This window comes from Dipodomys merriami, unplaced genomic scaffold (assembly GCF_024711535.1).
Source record: "Dipodomys merriami isolate MVZ:Mamm:240054 unplaced genomic scaffold, mDipMer1.0.p SCAF_36, whole genome shotgun sequence".
In the NCBI taxonomy this organism is placed as follows: domain Eukaryota; kingdom Metazoa; phylum Chordata; class Mammalia; order Rodentia; family Heteromyidae; genus Dipodomys; species Dipodomys merriami.
In genome coordinates this window covers 7,660,256-7,668,671 of record NW_027205159.1, presented here as the reverse complement: position 1 = coordinate 7,668,671, position 8,416 = coordinate 7,660,256, and positions in this window count along the sequence as shown.

Here is an 8,416-nt window from a genome sequence, read left to right as displayed (position 1 = left end):
GATGAGCTCTGGCCACTCTGGCCTGCTTCGGCAAGAATTCTGTTACGTCAGTTTAGCAAGAATTTTCCCTACCATGAATGTCCTCTTTAGTAAATTTCCACTGGCCAATCTGCTTCTGGGATAAAAATCTCCACTTATTTTTCTAGATTTGGAATTGAGCCCAGTTCTATACTAAGGTCTCTTGTCTCCTATTGCAATAGTTCCTGAAGAAAATCTGTTGTTACCTCTTTGACTAAGTTCCAGCTCTGTTTTCTTGAACAAGGAAGAAAAGAAAGCCTGCAGCTCCACGACTCTGTGATTAGTGCTCTGATTAAGGCAAGTAATGGGCCAGCCAGAAAGTTAACAAGGAAATCCAAGGAATGAGAGAACCAGAGAAGGACTAAGTCAGCCCTTCACTTACACCTGGAGCACTGGAAAGCTATTCAGTGCGGGTGGGGAGGAGACTCAAGAGAGCCTGACATAATGTGAAAGCCAGGGAAACTTGTGATGTGGCTTCAAGTTACTAAGCATTCTCCAATTGGCACAGCTAATAGAAGGTTAGAGACCTCAGAAGCCAGGTATTGGAGCTTTGCCTAAAACAGGGCTGATGTGAGGCTGTGCAGAGATATAGGGCAGCCTTTAGGAAAGACAGTGCACAAAACAGGAAAGTAAAAACTTCATCAGAGACATATACCTCATACTACAAAGAGACAGACCCAAGAGTTTAAATTCAGGCAATGATGGACAATAATAATCACCCAAGAAAAATAAAACAGAATCTAGAGTTAGTACAATATGGTACACAGGTTGACTGTCCCTTACCTGAAATGCTTGGGACAAGAGGTCCTCTAGATTTCAGACTTTCCAGATTTGGGAATATGCACATAAACTTTGTCAGTGACTAACCCCTAATCCAAAATTTCCCAAATACAAAATGTCCTGAAATCTTTTTAAGGTTTTTTTCAGATCATCAGATTTTGGATTTCCAGATTTTTTTGTTTTGTTTTGTTTTTGTTGTTTTTTAAAAGCTAGTTTTAGTATAAATTTGCTAGCCAAAAAATTACACAGGACAGTATGACTCATATCCAGCAAAAAAAACTCAGTATATACTGACTTTGAAGAGCCTAGATTTTAGATTTAATAGAGATTTCAAAGAACTTATTATGAATATCTTCAAAGAATTAAAGGAAAACATGAAAATGACTCTGCAGAGAACCTCAAAAATGAGATAGAAAAAGATGAAAGTTACATTAATTCCAAATTTGAAAATAACCAAAAGAAAAATATAGCCAATGGTGAGTGCACAGCAAATTTCAGGTAACAGAAGAAACAATAAGTTGAACATTTGATCAATAGAAACTATCCAATCTGAAGAATGAAGAGAAACAAACCACTGGGTGAAAAATGAACTGGGATTTGAAGTTCTATAAAACAACATCCATTCAGCACGCCAAGGGAAAATGAATAGAAAAATATTTTATTTTATTTTATTTTATTTTATTTGTGAACATACTGTACAGAGGAGTTACAATTACATGGGCAGGATAATGCGTACATTTCTTATCAAGCATTGCAGCCTCCTCCTGTGTTTACCCTTCACATCCCTTCCCAGCCTCCCCCCTCCCCCCAATCCCAATCCTTCTCCTTCCCCCCCTTCCCCCCCCCGCACCGACCTTGTAAAGCTCGTTTTGGACATGACAACTTGTACTTCTCATTGTTGCAACAGGTCCACCTGTATCCTTAAACAACTGGTTTTTCCCCATCTCCTCCTCAAGTTATACTGACATCAAATATAGTGAAAGCAGGGGTTATACTGTGGGGGAGGGACATACAAAGCAACAAAGAAATAATCTTATAAATGCGTTAGAAACACATGCATGAAAGAAAAAAACATTAAAATACACATCTAAGGGTTCATTTTCCTGATATCACATTATCTGACCTTTTCCGCTTGACTCATACATATACTAGATATTACAAATAAGGGAAACCATGGGACCTATGTTTCTTTGGGCCTGGCTTACTTCACTTAATATAATTTTTAGAAAAATATTTGAAAAGTCAATTGTGAAAAAATTTAAAAGTTTGATGAGCTAAGAAGTTTAATAGCTCTGAGCTCTGAGGAAAAGTAAAACATGATCCCACCCAGATACACTACCATCCAGGTGTAAGCAAAAGAAAATAGGGAAAAAAATAAAAGAAGGTAAAAAAAAGTTTCCTCACATATAATGTGTTATTTATTGTCCCATCAGAAATAACGAAGAGCAGAAAGTCTTGCTAGTGCATATACTAAGAGCTACAAGTCAGAGTTCAGCATCCCAGGAAATGTAGATGAAAGCAGGACATTCCCAGGTAACCTCAAACTCAAATAATTTATTTAATAAATATAAGATTATTTGGAGTCATAATTTAAAACATTTTGTTATTGAAAATAGCTAAGAAAGGAGAGATGGCATAGACTCTCACTACAGCAGTTTTGCTTTTATTACTGAAATTTAATCTGTTAGAAACCTGAAGATAATTGTGCTACACTGAAGATGCAGGCCACCACAACCTGATCTTAAGTATCTTCCTTGGGTCCATGTGGTAACAACTTACTTCAGCAGGGCAGTCCTATTTCAAGGTGGCAAAGCCTTTAGAAGGTGGGGCCTACAAGGTGGTCTTTCGGTCATTGGGAGTGTGCACTTGTCCTGGAACTGTGTGACTCTCTTCTCCTTTCTTCTCCCTTTCTTTCCCTTTCCTTCCCCTCTCCTCCCATCTTCTCCTCTCCAACTAGAAAACTATCCAATGTTGTAGAAGACTCAAGAGCCTGAGAAAAAGTGAAAGTCTAAGGACTTAAGATTCTTTCTATTTATCTTTACTCTCTTGTCCCTCCTGCTTCTCCTCCTTCCTCTTCTCACTCATTCTCTCTCTCTCTTTGAATGAGGTGAGTAGTTTTCCTCTATCATGTACTTCTACCATGGTCATGATTTTGAGTTTTATCACAGTCAAACAACACAGAAAACTGATCCTACACTGAAACCTCTAAAACTACCCAAAGTAAAACTGTCTCCTTATAAGCTTGCCATCTCCTGTATTAACTTACAGTCACTGAAGATGAATACCTATATTATAATTCTAAGGCTAACTACCATAAATGAATGTGACCAAAAATATAGCTAAAAATAGAACTACAATGGTGCAACTATAAATATGTGACCTGAAAGAGAACATTAAAAGAAACAAATAAATACTCTTTATTCTCTTTGCACCTTTTCTGAATAGTTCTGTATATTCTATTCTAACATGCACACAAAGTTTATGCTAAAAGAAGTGAAAATAATATTAGACGTGTAGAAAGTAGCAAAATATGGTGTTAAATCAAACTCCAACATTAAAACATGCAATGTTCATGGACTAAACACCCTTATCACAACAGAACTTGGCACAATGAGGCTTAAAAAACTTAATGATCAACCATCTTCCAGAGGTATATTCTGTACCTACAAATACATATATGGAAGAAAAGGAATAGAAAATGGCATATAATAAAGACAGTAACCATAAGAGAGTTGGAGAACCTGTATAAACACCAAACAAGGTTGAATTTAAAAAAATGAATACTGGCCAGGCGCAAGTGGCTCCTGCCTGTGAGCTACTCAGAAGGCTGATATCTGAGGATCACAGTTCAAAGCCAGCCAGGGCAAGAAAGTCCATGAGACTCTTATCTCCAATAAAAACCACTAGAAAACCAGAAGTAGCACTTTGGCTCAAATGGTAGAGTGCTCACCTTGAGCTGAAGAGTGTAGGGACGGTGCTCAAGCCCAGAGTTCAAGCCCCATGACCAACCAAAAAAAACAAAAGAACAAAAAAGCAAGAATACTGCTGGAGCCAAAGAAGAACATGTTATAACGATTCAAGAATCAGCACATCAAGAAGACAAGGCAATGGCAAAAGTATACGCATTTGACAAGAGGTCCTGAAATTGTATGAATCAAAATCTAAATGAAATATGAAAGCAATTCAACATTTATGGTTGAGGAATCCAACACTTCTTTCTCAGTAATTGATAGAACAAACAAATTTAAATATTAGTAAAGATTAAGACAACTTGATACTATAAACACAATAGGCCTATCATGTAAATAATAATACACTGAGTCAGAAGAATACACATTTGTCTCTAGTGTGCATATCTTCTAAATGATAGTCTATATTTAAAAAGTACTTAAGGAAACTCAAAAGGACTGAAATTATATAGTGTATGTCCTTAAGGATTTAAAAGGACCTATGGCTGGTATCTCATGTCTGTGATCCTAGCTATTGAAGAGGCTAAGATCTGAGGATTGTGGTTCAAAGCCAGTCCATGCAGAAAAGTCTATGAGACTCTATTTCTAATAAATCAGCAAAATGCCAGACTATGTTGTAGAGCACTAAATGTGAGCAAGAAAGCTGAGTCAGAGTATGAGCCCGTATGTTATTCCTAACATAGGCACACATACATGCATGCACACACACACACACACACACACACACACACACACACACACACACACACACACACACAAACAGTTTCACTGGGTCATCAAACATTTAGAAATTTTTTAAAAAGCTTTAAAATAATCCATGAGCTAGGCATAACTTACCAGGGACATTGAAAATCTTGAAAATAGACAAACACTTGAGCAAAATTGTAAGATACAAGATGAAGGTACAAAAGGTAAGTTTTAGTTCTATGTACTAGCAAGTACTAATATCAAATTAAGAAATAAATTTTATTTAAAATAGCATAATGAAGAGTAAAAGATTTAAGAATAAAACTAAAGAAAAAAGGCTAACATTTTTACACTGGAACCTATGAAAGTTTGAGCAAGGTTAAAAAAATCTAACTAATGAAGGGTTACATGCTTAGAAATTAGAAGTCTTTATATCATTAAGATGATGGTATGGCTGTGCACTTATGCCTCATTCCTGCAATCCTAGCTACTCTAGATGCTAAGATCTGAGAAGGTTCGAAGCTAACTCAGGCAGGAAAGTCTGTGAGATTCTTATCTCCAATTAACCATCAAAAAAGCAAAAGTGAAGCTGTGACTCAGTGGTAAAGTGCTATCCTTAACCACAAATTCTCAGGAACAGTACCCAGGCCTTGACTTTAAGCCCTGTGACCAGTACACACACACACACACACACACACACACACACACACACACACACACACAGAGTGTTATGCCTTGAATTTTAAATGTTTCTCAAAGGCATTGTACTGAAGACTTGGTCTTATGCCTATGGCACAAGTGGAAAGTTAGGTCATTGAGTTTATGCCTTGGGAAAGTCACTGAGGCCTGACCCCATTCCTACCTTTCTATCCTTGCTTTCTGTACACCATATGGTGAACAGGGAGGCAAACAGTCTCTTCTACCACATGTCCCTGTCATGATATACTGCCTCACCATGGCCCTAAAACATAAAAGCCAACCAGAGATGGACTGAAACATCTGAAGCATGATCCTTTATATACCTTGTTTATGATGGGTATTTTATCAAAGCACCAGAAAGCTGATGATCACAGACAGCAATATCTCCTAAACTGACCTACAAATTCAATGCAATCTCTATCAAAATCCTCATCTTGCAGAAATTGCTAAGCTGATCCTGAACTTAACATGGACATTCAAAAGACCTCATTCAAATGAGGTATTCTTGAAAATGAAGGAAAAGAATGGAGAAGTCAGGACAATTTTGAATCCTGTTACAAAGCTATCATAGTCCTGCATGCTATGAGAAGCCATTAAAGGTTATAAAAATAAAATTGAGACTTCAGAAACAAATGTGAAAATTTATAGTCTACTGATTGCAACTAAGATGCCAAGACAACTCAATGGAGAAAGCATAGTATTTTAAAATGACCCAGGGGTATCTACACACAAACAAATGAAGTTGATCCCTTCACTTCTTACACAAAAAAATCAACTCAAAATGTATCATTAAACTTAAAATAAAAGTTAAAATTGTAAAACTATGAGAAAAGACTGGAATGAATCTCGATGACTCTGTGTTAGCAAAGCCTTCTCCAAAAGATGAATGGCAAAAGAAAAAGTAGAAAAATTGTACTTCTTCCAATTAAAGCTTTGGAACTTCAATAAATCCCACTGAAAAACTAAAAAGACAACACATTGAATAGGAGAAAATAGGAAATACAATAGAAAAAAATTAATCAATAGTGAAAAAGAACCAAGTTTTTCTTTAAAAGAGGACAAAGATCCTAATAGGTATGTCTCCACAGAAAATATATGGATGGCCAAAATAACAAGAAAAGGATCAACATCATCAGCCAGCAGGAAACTGTAAATCCAAGTCTCATCTAAATATTACTGCATACCTACTAGGGTAGCCCTAATCAAAAAGAGAAGTAAGGCCAGGTATTGGAGGCCATACCTGCAATCCTAGCTACTCAGAAGACTGAGCTCTGAGAATCAACATTTGAAACAAGCTCAGACATGAAAGTCTGTGAAAACTCTTATCACCAATTTACCAGCAAAAAATCAATAGTGTAGGTGTGGTTCAAGTGGTAAGAGTGCCAGACCTTGAGTTGAAGCATCAGTATGGGCAAAACCCAAAACAAAACAAACCCTCAAATTTCTCCCATTTGGAGAGCAAAGAGATGCTCAGCCCAGATCATACTCCTGGATGTTATTTCAACTGGCAAGTCTAAAAATGGAAAATAAGCACAATTCCACATGATTTCCTTACTTGGCTTCCCTTTAACTTTATACAGCCTTAGACTAGGATGTAGTTCAAAATCCTCCTGATTATCTCTACCAACTACAGGTTAACTCAGCTTTCCTGGTACTCAAATGTCACAGACTGGCAGTCATCTGTGCCCAGGTGTAGACAATTATATTTCCAGCCCCTGGGAGGATCTTGGCTTCATGATGCTGTTGCCTTATGTATTTTCCAGATTGCACGCGCTATAAATTTCCATCCGCGTGGAGCAGGCTCCAGTCCTCTCTGCAAGCTGCTGATGCATTGCTAAAACTGCCGCCATCCTTTTCCTGCCTTGTAAATGTGCCAGCCTACCCTGCCGCTCACTAGGCCACACGGAAGGCACAACTGCTCCCAGACATGGCCTGGGGCCTTGCACCCATAGTCAGGTGGCCACAGTGGGGTTCAAGCTATTTGTCTTGCCCAAATCAGTTCCTCATCTTGGCTAATTCATGACAGAAGGAGATGTGAGGGCGGCTTGCTCAGACCCTCCCCTAGTCCAAGTCAAGTCTTCAACAACAACCCCCGCCCCTACATATTTATCTCCCCTGAGTTGTCTCTCTGTAGCTTTCTGTATGGGGAGGAGACACTGGAGTTTGAACTTGGGGCCTTATGCTTGCTAGGAAGGCACTCTACATAAGCTAAGTCCCCAGCAATGTTTGTTTTTTAGGTTCTTTTTCCTGCACATTTTTTTTTGCCTGGGTCCAACTTCATACCATGATCCTAATATCTCTGCTTTCCACTATAGTTGGGATGACTGGCAGGTTCTACTATACATGGCTTATTAATTGGAATGGGGTTTGTCTATATTTTTTGCCTAGGCTATCTTGAAGTTTGATCCTCTCAATTTCCACTTCTTGAGTAGCTGGGATTCCATACATGAACAACAGCGCCCAGCTTCCCACAGATATCTTTTTAAAAAAATTAATGTTGTTGTAAAGGGGTTACAGTTATATACATAAGGTAATGAGTACATTTCTTTTCGAACCCACAGATCTTTTATCTCGCCATCAGCAACTCACACTCTCACTAGCCAGAGACTCATAAACAGATTAAACTTCTTCCTGCTATCTTTTCTAGACTAAGAAGGCAAACCAATAGCCAAAAGAACTGTACCAAGAATGAGCCCCTGGTCCATCCCCAACATTACCCCCACCCCTACTCTCTCTCTCATTCACTCACTATTTGCCACATTCTCAGCCATAGGTAATCCTCACCTTCTGTTACTGAAGATGACCTGGCCAGGTGCAGAGGGCCGGGTCAAGTACTCAACCTAGAACAGCAATGAAGGGGGCTGGCGTGAATGAAAAAAATCACTTTTCCAGACAGGGAAGACATAGAGTCCTTTGAAAATAAGACCTTCCTGCCCCTGGTTCTGGAAAGTTCAAAGCTTTTGCATAACACAAGGACTCAATTCCCCAGGTGCTCAAGCAAAGCAAATCTAACTTTCTCACTAGGAGTTCCATTAACAAATTATTTGTATGGCCCTATGGTGGTCCATTGGTCTTTTTTTTAATTTAATTTTATTTTATTTGTGAACATACTGTACAGAGGGGTTACAATTACATGGGCAGGATAATGCGTACATTTCTTACCAAGCATTGCAGCCTCCTCCTTGGTCCGTTGGTCTTTTGAAGAGGTTACTTCTGTTCTTCTCTAAAATGCAGACATAACTGTTCAGTAAACCACATGGGTT